This window comes from Helianthus annuus, chromosome 9 (assembly GCF_002127325.2).
Source record: "Helianthus annuus cultivar XRQ/B chromosome 9, HanXRQr2.0-SUNRISE, whole genome shotgun sequence".
NCBI classification, from domain to species: Eukaryota; Viridiplantae; Streptophyta; class Magnoliopsida; order Asterales; family Asteraceae; genus Helianthus; species Helianthus annuus.
In genome coordinates this window covers 73,378,955-73,391,373 of record NC_035441.2, presented here as the reverse complement: position 1 = coordinate 73,391,373, position 12,419 = coordinate 73,378,955, and positions in this window count along the sequence as shown.

The following is a 12,419-nucleotide window of genomic DNA, read 5'->3' as shown; positions in this document are numbered from 1 at the left end:
TGGATAGGATACATATTTCAAAGCCTAGTTTTCATTAGTGTCTTTTGTAAAGTCCTTATGGAATATAAAACTTGTTGGTGTTGTGTTCTGAACGCAAAGTCCGTGTTTTGGGATTTAAAACAATGTTGCATGTAATGTTTTTAAAACTATATATGAATGAACATCTTTAGTTTTATCATATAGTTGTTTGTTATAGTTGAATGCAATGATATTAAGCAAGTCACACATAATCATGCTTTCGCAAACGTCAGGGTGTGACAGTTTGGTATCAGGGCCTCGATTGTAGCGAACTTGGATTCTTTCTCGAGTCTAGACTATAATCATTAGGGCTCTCACGAAAATATTTTTACAACATGTTTTTCATTGCATACACGAAATGCCCAGATCTAGGGAAACAAACATTTTTTTACAAACGGAAAGACAAGAAACACGATTGTATGGTTACATTTGTGGTTTAGTCTGGGAGACTAGGAAGGATAGAAAGGATTCATGAGGAATAATGAGGATACATGATTTCATGATACATTGTCTTTGATTGCATGCTAAGTAGCAATGGTTAATATATGTGTATATGTTGTGATTGTTATGTTACAGGCATTATGCCTTCTTCTGAGAGCGGATTACCAGATATTAATGACCCTATGGCCCTCGTCTCTGATAGTGAGAGTGCACCCGAGCCCGAGATACTTACATCCGACACTGAGAGTGACCCAGACATGATACCCAATGACGAGGACGACTTTCAGCCGTTCGCGTTGCCTGACTTTGGAGATGATTTACCGACTGCTGATGACATTCCAGACGAGGATCCTTTTGTTGTTCCCATTCCAGTCCATGATCATCTTATCATCGGGCATCCCGATGGTGAGCATATTGTGGCACCAATCCTCGCTCCCATTCCTCTAGTGGTCATCCCTCCTGAGGATTGGCCTTTTGATGATTTGTTTGATGATGACACTGATTTGTTTGTTGATGGTCCTCCTGTTGATGCCCAGGGTGATGGAGAGTTAGACGAGGACGTTGTTGCTATTCCACCTCCTGAGATTCCTGTCATCTAGTTATCCTCTAATACTAGTTTGCACTCTGTTTCAGATTCCTTTGAGTCTGAGACGTCTTCCGCCTTGCAGGCAGTTGGATTACAGCGCTATGCCATTGATTCTGATGATGATACTGCTATGTCTGCTGCACCATCTCCTCCTGTTGGGATTGAACCCTAACTGAGGAACAGATAATGTAAAGCCAAAACCGGATCCCATCAGTGGACACTTAATAAGCAGCAGTTTACTCTAATCTCTCCCCTTGACAGTGGTTATCCAACAACTGATGGATGATTAAGTGCTGCTCAATTACAACAACTGATAAACCAAACTCTGATGATTATCTAACAACTGCTAAAGAAAAACTCTGTTGCTCTATCTACTGCTGTATCCTAAGTACTGCTGAAGACTCAAGCACTGCCCTCTCAAAGACTGATCACCTTTGAAGAAAGCACTGAAGACTCAACATCTGTGCTAAGGCTACAACAGTGGAACGTGAAGCAGTAGTTTCCTTATGTTTTGTATTTTAGTGATTATCAGATGTTACATAACAGGAGTTTGTATAGAACAGTATTTATAGTTTGTTAGGTCGTTAGATGTCACTATCATGGTGACGTCAGCTGAAGCATATCAGTAGTTTGGTTTGCCTATAAGTATGACAGTACTCTGTACTGTTACACTTGATCGTTTTGAGTTAGTTTTTCTCCTCAATTCATCCTTTCATCTTGTGCAACCAACTCTGGTGTATCAGGCTGAGGGGGAGTTTAGATTGTAAGGTTTGACTGTAATCTTTTGCTTTTATGTAAATCTTTTGACTCAATGAAAAGCAATTGTTTATCAATCTACTCTTTCCTTTGTTTGTGTTTACAAAGTTTGCCACTCATTTCCGCTGCACTTATTCGTTTTATGCAAACAAACACACTCACAGACAGCCTCCGATCCTAACACCTCCACACAACCCCGAGCTTGATCTTGAGCTAGATCTTGATCCTTTTGATCAGCCTGATGTTGCACCTGCTGATCCTGAGCCCTTACCTGATCATGACCCTATTCCTTTTGGCATACCTGACATTGCACCCCTCATACCTAACTCAGTTCCTGCACCCATTGACCCTCCTGTAGTTGAGCCATTTGTTCCTACACCCGCACCCGCACCCGCTGATGTCGCTCCTTTTCCTCCAATGGAGTCCGACGTCCATCGCACTGATTTGCCTATCATTTTCCTTCAGGACAAACCCGCATCCCGTCCAGTGGAAGGTACTTCAGGCCAGCAGCCTAGTCACGATCCTTTTGTTTCAGCGTCTTTTCCTCGGATCCCTCAGTCTACACCGTTTGCTCCATTTACTTCTACACCACTTGATGAGCCATTCCGATGGTCCCCACCATATTCCATGCCGATCTCGGACCCCTACCATCCCTCGCATTTTGTTGGCTATACACAGGATGAGTTACTTTATTCGCTTCAGCTTCGATTTGAAGTTATGAGTCGCATAGTCTTGGAGCTTGAGTCGACACCGCGCCCTTTACCGTGTCCTTGTCAGCTTGCTTTCGTTCCCCCTCGTTCGTCACCATCTCCTTTTGCACGTCCACCTGCTCCTCTTACTCCTTTTCCAGAGCTTGATGCTCGATTCCTTACTATTGAGCAGCAGATCCGTTACTTGCTTCGTCATGTGAGAAAGCTCGAGGAGGAGCTCGCACATGTTCTCAGTTTGCTTTTCCTCCCTCCTCCTCCTCCGCCATCAGTACAGTAGGTTTTTAGTCTTATGCAGATGCATTACCTGTGATGAGAGCACCACTATTGAGCTGAGCTTGTGAAGCCTTTTGGAGATCACTTTTGATTGTATGACTGTTGTAGATTGGTAGACTTGTTGGACAAGCGTAGTGTGACCCTGTGTTCCTTTTGATATGATACACTTTGTGAAGCATGTAACAATACTTTGTGGTTGATGATTAATGAAAGCTCAATCGTCATGTTCTCATTAATTACGTTGTTGATTTACTTGTTTAGGTTATGATTGTGTTGTTGCTCGATTGTTTATTATGTGTATGTACATACGACCTCTAGACAACTATATACATTGATAAGACGTGACCAATCCGATCTCCTTCTTAAAAGATGCCTCCTCAAGAGATCATTCGGCTGCCCATGACCGAGGCAGAATTACAAGTGCACATCACATAGGCCATCGAACGACACGAGGTTCTTCGCTACAGACACAGAGGAGGTACCTCAGGGAATAACCCACCTAACGGTAATGTTTAAGTCACCTAAGACACATTACAATACGTTTGGACATTTCCGAGTGTGCTTTGTTAATGCCTTCTGTGAATGATGTTGCTCGTACAGGCTGTACCTATAAGTAGTTTTCAGACTGCAAGCCTTTGAACTTCGATGGCACTGGAGGTGCCGTAGCTTTTGTGAGATGGGTCGAGAATACGGATTCTATTTTGCGAATGAGCAAATGTACTCCAGAGCAACAAGTCACGTACATTTCTGGATTGTTTCAAGATGGGGCTCTGTCATGGTGGAACCTTCAGGTTCAGACGTTAGGTGAGGCTGCTGCGTATGCTTTGACATGGAATGAGCTGAAAGAGTTGATGCATAGGGAATGTTGTTCTCAGACGGAAATCCAAAAGCTGGAAATTGAATTCTGGAACTTGAAGATGGAAGGTCCAAAGGTGGCGGAATACGTGCAGAGACTTCACGATTTGTCGCGAGTTGTTCCGTATCTGGTGGAACCAGAGTTTAAACAGATAGAACGATTCATCTGGGGATTTGCGCCTCAGGTTCTGAGCTTGATGCCAGCATAAACGCCTCCAACAACTATCGATGCCAGTAACTTAAGTGTGGCGCTCACTAAAGAAGCAATTAGATTGGAAAAACTTTCAACCCCTGATGAGAAGAAGGAGACTCAGGTGGAGTCATCTGGAAAGAACAAAAGGAAGCTCACTGATTTCCAAAAGGGTACTCGGGCAAATAACAACAACAATGCCAGAAAGGGAAAAGAGTACATGGGTATCCTACCTAAGTGCGACAATTGTTGACGTCATCATGTCGGGTGATGTAAATATGGAAAATGTGATAACTATGGCAAAGTGGGGCATGTCAAGGAGACATGTCGGTTCGGAGCAGGACATGGAAATGAAGGTCAAGATGGTAACGGAAATTACGGAGGAAACAACAACAACGGCGATCAGGGCGGAAATAGTAATGATCAAGAACAAGGTCAAGGTTGTGGTGGCATAGGGCATTCCAGGAAGGTTTACTTAGGGACTAAGCCTAGATGTGATGAGTGCAAGTTTCACCATGAAGGTTGATGTCTAAGGCCTTGGTGCGATAGGTGCGAAAAGGAAGGACACAACAAGGATGCCTGTTGGGCGAAGTATCCTAGACAAGGAGGAAATGATGACGGCAACCAAGACGGAAACGCTAGTGGTAGAGTTCCAGGCTGCTACAAATGTGGGGACGTGGGGCACTTTGGGAAAGATTGCCCTAGGAAGAATAACCAAGATCGTGGAGGAGCGTTCAACATTGGAGCTCATGAAGCATGCCAGGGTCCAAACGAAGTCACTGGTACATTCCCTACTAATCAACACTTTGCATCTGTGCTATTTGATACCATTGCCGACTATAGCTTCGCATCTCTAGAGTTTAAGAATATACTTGGTTTAGTAGCAAGTAAGTTAGATATCCCGTACTCGATAGAACTAGCTAATGGGAAGTTAGTAGAAGCCAACGAAGTGACTAGAGGCTGTGTTATAGAACTTGGAGAGCGTGAGTTTTCGATGGATCTTTTGCCATGAGTTGGGAAGCTTCGACGTAGTAGTCAGGATGGATTGGCTATCGAGTAATCATGCAGAGATTGTGTGCCAGGAGAAGACTACCCGCATTCCGATGGCAAATGAAGAGGCAATCGTGACTCATGGGGAGAAGCAGGATACGCATCTATGGATTATTAGTTGTTTGAAGGCACGGAAGTTTTGCGTAAAGGATGTGTTGCCTTCTTGGCTCATGCCATGAACAAAGAAGCCGAGGAACCAAAGCTCGAAGACATCCCTGTGGCAAGGGAATATCCTGAAGTCTTCCCCGAAGACTCGTCATGATCACCTCCTCAAAGGCAAGTCGAGTTCCGCAATGACTTGGTTCCAGGCGCCGCGCCTGTAGCCAAGGCACCTTATTGACTTGCGCCTTCAGAGAGGCAAGAGTTGTCAGCGCAGCTTCAGGAATTACTAGACAAGGGATTTATTAGGCCAAGCTTCTCGCCTTGGGGAGCTCCAGTTCTGTTCGTCAAGAAGAAGGACGGTAGTTTTCGTATGTGCATCGACTACCGAGAGCTGCACAAGCTAACCATCAAGTATCGGTATCCCTTGCCGAGGATTGATTATTTATTCGACCAACTTCAGGGTTTAAGTTACTATACCAAGATCGATCTTCGACCAGATTATCGCCAGCTGTGGATTCAGGAAGAAAGCATATCGAAGAATAGTGATTCAACAATTTGTTTTAATATATGCTAATATTGTGTTTTCTACATGGTGCACAAAACAGTTTTACACAGAATACAAAACTTTGAGAATCTAGGAGACATGTACTTAGGACCTCCGGGAACTTAGGTCAAAACTCATTAAAGGTTATTACTTAGAAACCACGTCTATTAACTCGGACAAACACCATCATTCTGTCGTATATGCTATTTTAGTTAACCGAACAGGTGAAGCACTCGAATCTCTTTTATTGAAATTCCTACTTTTGCATCTAGCAAGTAGAATTATTACACCTCTACTCCTCTTAATGGTAGTTGCATCATGACAATTTTCTTCACTAAGAGCAAACACTCATTTGCTTAGTTTCTTGATCATTTCATATGATACACATGCATCGTTTGTTACGCATGTGGCTTCCCTTCTAATGATCGTTTTCATCAAAGTTACAAATATCATTTCGCTATGTCCAGTAATTTCCTTGTGTCTCGGATGTTCCACATTATTGTAAGTATCAACTCCTTTGTCATCAAGTCAACACACTTTCTTGAAACTTCTTTTCTTTCCAGCTACATACATGGTTTATCCTTGTAACCATGCCAAAATTCTCTTGTTGATACATACGTTTATTGTCGGATTACGCTGAAAACCAGGTTCAATTGCTTGAACTTGTTTATTTCGCACATTCAAATTAAAAACACCATATGATGGATTGAGCGCATCATATTCAAATTCATTTTTGCAAGTGCTTCTTTTGTTCCGAGTCGTAGTAGACTTGTTTGGTCTACGGCTCCATTAAGTCGTCTGTTGATTCCAGCACCCTGTGGTGATGCTTTCACTAAATTGCAACTTGCGCTAATCTCGTTTACGCATTTCATACACGGATTTAATTGTTTATTTATTGACTTACTCTAAATCCGTTCTGTTTTATAATGAATAAAGCAGGCTTAAAAAAATCGTGTGTTAAGACAATGGTACATAAATTCATTTTATATTCCAGTGTACCTCCTAACGGTTCTTTCATTATCGATTGAATGCCTTGCAGTATTCATTATTTTTCATCTTCGATCGAAAACAGTAGTTCTTTGGTGTTCTATATTCAATTGAAAAGTCCTACGATGTTGTTTGAATCAAATTCTCAGGTTCGCTTCATTACACCTTCATTTGATTTCAAACACGGTGAACTTGTTCGGTCATCGCTATTATTGAATTATGTCATTCACTACGACACCTTGTGGTGTCGGTGTAAACTTGTAGCTTGTGCTAATCGTGGTCAACCGTTTCACACGAAACTACACATACTTTTGTTTGACTTGTCATTTAAACATTCTCAATGCAACTACGAATTAAGATAATGATACACCAGATTCGATTATATTTCATTTCGGTGTATTCTCGCAATTCAATAATGATAACACACTAATTTTTATTCATTTATTTGTTCGAAAGTTGATGGATCACCTTCATGTTACAATTACCTTTGAGCTTGCTGATTCTGAGTTCATCTAGCGGATGTTATTGTTTCTAGAACTCATTTGCATGTTGTAAACGATCCTTTGGAATTCTATTGGTCGAAACTCCTCTTTTATTGAACCCCTGTGAAATAAGTTACACTAGATTATACATCTATACAACTCGTGTCCTTTGACATCAAATTCTGGAATACGTACCTTTCAACCATTGGGTTCTATTGTTGCAATATGTCCCTGAATTCACCTGATTCGAATAAGTCTTGTTACGGTTTCGTGGTTAATTGCTTTGGTATTATTCATATCCATACACGCATAAGGTAACCCTAAGGAGTTAATGTAGATTAAATTTCGAGGACGAAATTTTCTTAACAGGGGGAGAATGTGACAACTGTCAAAATTCCGGGTATCCTTACAATTATTAAACAATGATTAGTGCTTAATGACTGTGCTGAATTACAATTAATTGCTTGAATTGCTTTCTGACAAATGCCATATACATACATGTGCATCATATATTGCAAATGACATATCATTACTGCATGCAAACTTTGTTGATTCAAATGATGCACGAAACACCGGCAGCACAATTATCAGACAAAACAGAAAAATGCTGACGGAGTTCAGTAAATAGACAGACATTGTATTGAGACATAGAATGAGCCAGAAACCAAGTATTACACTAGTATAGTGTTTAGGAAAAGTAAGGATCGCAAAACTGCCTTCCTAGAGATAGTTTAAGTGCCGGAAAGAGCCTAAAACGCACATAAACTGCAGAATTCAGCAAAATTCAGCATTTAAACAACTTAATATCATGCAGAAATAAGGTTAAATAGTCCTGAATGCTTTCCTAAGTGTCGGGAATCAAAACTGTCACGAAAGATAACATAAAGCACACTAAACTGCATAGTTTGGCACCTTAACGAACCGGTAACCAACCGAACAACCGAACACTACCCGAAACACCAAATTTTCACTAGAAGCACTGTTTTAACATTACAAAGCTAGTTATGATCCCCGAACATCATAACACATCATATAACATACTAGTAACTAAACACCCTAACTAAACACTTGGATTTGAACTAGATAATCTAACTAATAGTTACACCCTAGCCTAGACCCCCCCCCCACCTAGTTCACAGCCAGACATCATGGCCCACTTGTGATTTTATTATGTTATTATAATAGATATTGTTGGACCTTTACTAAACACTTAAACCAATGGAAATTACATTTGGTGGATATAAGTATAAACTCCTAAACCTTAACCATCATTCTTACACACATTTAACACACCACTTCTCCTCCTTCCTCCTCTTCTAGTCTCGGCCGAGAGCACCCCACACACACTCACCTTCATCTTTCAAGTCTCATCCATCCTACATATATACAAGGGTGTTAGAAGGTGCAAAAAGAAGCTTGGAGCTTTCGGAAGTTGAAGGACCTTCACCATTTGCGTTTATCCACTTCATTTCTTCTAGTGATCATCCCTAGCCTTGAGCTAGTAGTAAGAACACTATACTCTTCATTTCACATCACATTTTGTTGGTTAAAAGAAGATACATGATGTTAATCTTGAAGAACACTAAGAATTAAGAACATGAAACATGAACATAAGCTTAATATCTTAAGAAATCATGTTGTTTAGTGTTGTTGTGCTACTTGATGTTTGATTGTTTATGTTAATGATGTAGATCATCATATGATCTTGCTAGAGAATGATTAAAAACATAATCTAGCAAGATGAGAGGATGAAAATATTAAGGATCCATAGATCATCCTCATGAAAGTCATGAACTTGAAAGAATAAATTGTTTTCTTGTTAAGTGATGATTAAAGTAAGTATAAAGTCTTGTAAATCTAAGATTTTAAAAATGATTTTTCAAGAAACCAAGTTAAAAATACAAGTTTACTTGATCTTGGTTCTTAAAGAAATAAACCACATTTTTAGTGGTTAATAAAGTGTAGGATCATGTATTTAACAAGAAAAATCCAAGAAGAAACATTTTTAGAAAATTTAATTACAAGTTGTGAAGATCTAATTTCTTCAAAAATGGAGTTTTTAAACAAACAACCACACTTTAAAGGGTAACTAGACTTACTAAATACACTAGTAAGTTACTACACATTTTTATAAATTTTCAAGTTCATGAGGTAGTAGTTTATGCTTGATTTTGGCAAATTGGTAAGTGTAGATTAATTTGTTGTTGACTATGTTGATTTATAAAAGAAAATGATATGCTTTGAAAGCATGGAAACCTCCATTTTTAGGGGAAACTTAAGCAAAATTTTCTAAAAATTTAAACACTTAGAAAAATATTTTTGAACAAAGATTTACAAGGATATTTTTAACCATGAATTTTCATATAAAGTTTGTCATAAATTTTGTTACAAAAATTATAAATATTGGAGGTTGGTTTTTATAAATAAAAGTGACTAAATATGTATTTAGGAAATATATATTTAGAAGTCACCGTGTGTGTGATTATTTGTATATTATGTGTATTAGTTATATTATTTTAGGACTTGAAATAATATAACTCATCGATATACCAAAAATTACAGTCCAAAATATTATCAAAACACCAAGAATATGAATATACAAATTATACCCAAAATATGAGAGAAACCGAACAAAGGAATATAACTCACAAAAATATTCTGGAAAGTTTATTCGTAAGTATATTTTGGTAAACAATATTTTGGACATCAAAAGAACAAAAATATGATTCTTACAATTATTACAAAATATATCATATTTTTTTGACAAGAAGAAAATATATTATTTTTGGCAAGTGAAAATATATATTTCTTGGAATTATTAGAAGATGTATTCTTTTTGGAAGAGAATATATATTTACCCAAACAAACATGAAATACATTATTTTTGGGAGAAAATGTATTTTCTTAAATAAACTTGAAATATATATTTTTGGAAGAAATATGGATTTATACATATTTTCTAAGTTAGACTTGGAAATATATTATTTTTGAGACTTGTATGAGATTTATAAATATTTTTACCAAGGGAAAAGTTATAAACAATTTTTCTAAGTAATACTTCTCAAAATATATATTGATGTATTTTTATTAAAGATATTATTCTGGAAAGGTTAATACAAAAATTAAGTATAAGGATACTTAATAAACACAATAAAAATACGTATTTTCATACGTATAAATACCCTCCGGAATACGACACCAATACATGGCATAAATATACAAGTATAAGAATACGAATACAAATACACCCATCCTTGGGAAGGATATACATGTATAAATACATAAAAAGTAACAAGTTAAAATGTATTATTTTAACTATTATTCCAAAATTTAGTAAATATAATTTAAGTTAAAATATTTATTATTTTAACAAATAGTTATATAACTTGGAATAATATTGAAGACACAATGAAACGTAACTCAAAGACACTAATTAATACTAAGTCAAGGCACGACCCGCTCGTCTAATAAATCGTAGTACGTTGTAGGTAGTCAGGTACACCAGGAGAAGCTTTGAGTTACAGTTGGTTTCGAAGAACGCAAAACCGTGAGTTCATGTCCCCCTTTTCTTTTAACTGTTTTCAGTTTTATAACTTCGTGGGTGAAGTACATGTTACAAACTGTTTACAAACGTTTATATGTGGTATAGTTAGCTAAGGAAAGGTACTGCTAGATCATTTGAGTGGTGGGTACAACGCTTAAGACCATTAATCCTCGTTGTAGGACCGAGGGACATGAGTGATAGATCTATTTGGGTGTAGCGAGCCCACGCCGATGTGGACCGGGGTTTGGCCCATGAGGTGACTATGTCTTCAAACTGAAGCCCGGTGCAAAATCTGCTAGGTTTGAGCCTTCCTACATCACGTCACACATATTAATGGCCTTGCAAACCATTAATGATTTGTTTTCATTGTTTGCTTTCATAATAGGGTTTACAAATACATACTTACTTACAATGATTACAAAGTTTATTCGAGCTCACACACTAAACACATGAACTCGCTCAACTTTTGTTGATGTTTTCAAACTACATGTATTTCAGGAAACTAAGTATGGATCTGGCGGGCGTTGAAGTTTTCAAGTGTTGTTTGGAATAAAAGATGTCATCCGGTGTCGAATGGTTTGGAGTATGTATCCTATCCTGGATAGGATACATATTTCAAAGCCTAGTTTTCATTATTGTCTTTTGTGAAGTCCTTATGGAATATAAAACTTGTTGGTGTTGTGTTCTGAACGCAAAGTTCGTGTTTTGGGATTTAAAACAAAGCTACATGTAGTGTTTTTAAAACTATCTATGGATGAACATCTTTAGTTTTATCATATAGTTGTTTGTTATGGTTGAATGCAATGATATTAAGCAACTCACACATAATCACGCTTCCGCAAAAGTCAGGGTGTGACAGATAATAATCCCAACTTTAAAAATTCCCTCCAATAATCCCAACTTGTAAAAGTTTGGCCGCCGTTGATCATTTCAAACATATAAGAATTTGGTCTCCTCCATAGAGTCAATTACACCTAGAGATTCCTTAACTGATTTAAGTGTACCTATGTTAGAAAAGGATCAATGGCGGCCAAACTTTTACAAGTTGGGATTATTAGAGGGAATTTTTTTAAAGTTTGGATTATTATAGGCCAACAGGTGAAACTTAGGATTATTAAAATCCAATAACCCATTATATATAGGGACGTGTTCAATGTTCCAAATGATTAATGATGGAATCCAATGAAACCGAAACTTGGAATTCGAATTCTTTGGGCCCATTTGGGCGGTAAAGCGAATTTGGTTACATGGGTTGGGCTGATTTATCCTTTTTTTCTTACTATTTTACGGATAACATACGAATGGATGAATAAGAGAAGCAGGGGGAAAAATATTAAGCTCACATGCGTATGACACGTGCGTATGACACGTGACGTAACAAGTTATAATTAAATTGTTGAAAGGTGGCAAAACACACCACAGCCACCGATATTATAACAACCCTCCTGAAATTTTTCCGACACCCTAAAATATATTAAAATACCCCAATATGTCCTAAAATACACCCCATACGTGAAAACGGACCCCGAATACCTTAATTTTTATGAAAATAAATTAAAAACAAAACTAAATGGTCTCTGGCGGGGCGCGACAGACCCCTTAGGATCTGTCGCGGGGTGCGAGCGAAGGGGCAAGTGGCGCAGCCCTGAGCTGCCACGTGTCCTGCCAACTGTCGAAGCTATACCGGTGACTAACTCACCCTATGGCCCTACACACCTAGCTCGCGGGCCGCGAAAGCCTGCCTTGACTCCGTCGCGGGCCGCGAAGAACTCGCTAAACATCCCTATAAATTGGGAACCTCAGCTTTCAGTTTCCGATGCTCACACACACTTTCTCTCTCGAATTTCTAAGTAGTAAATGCTATTATCGGGTATAATACCC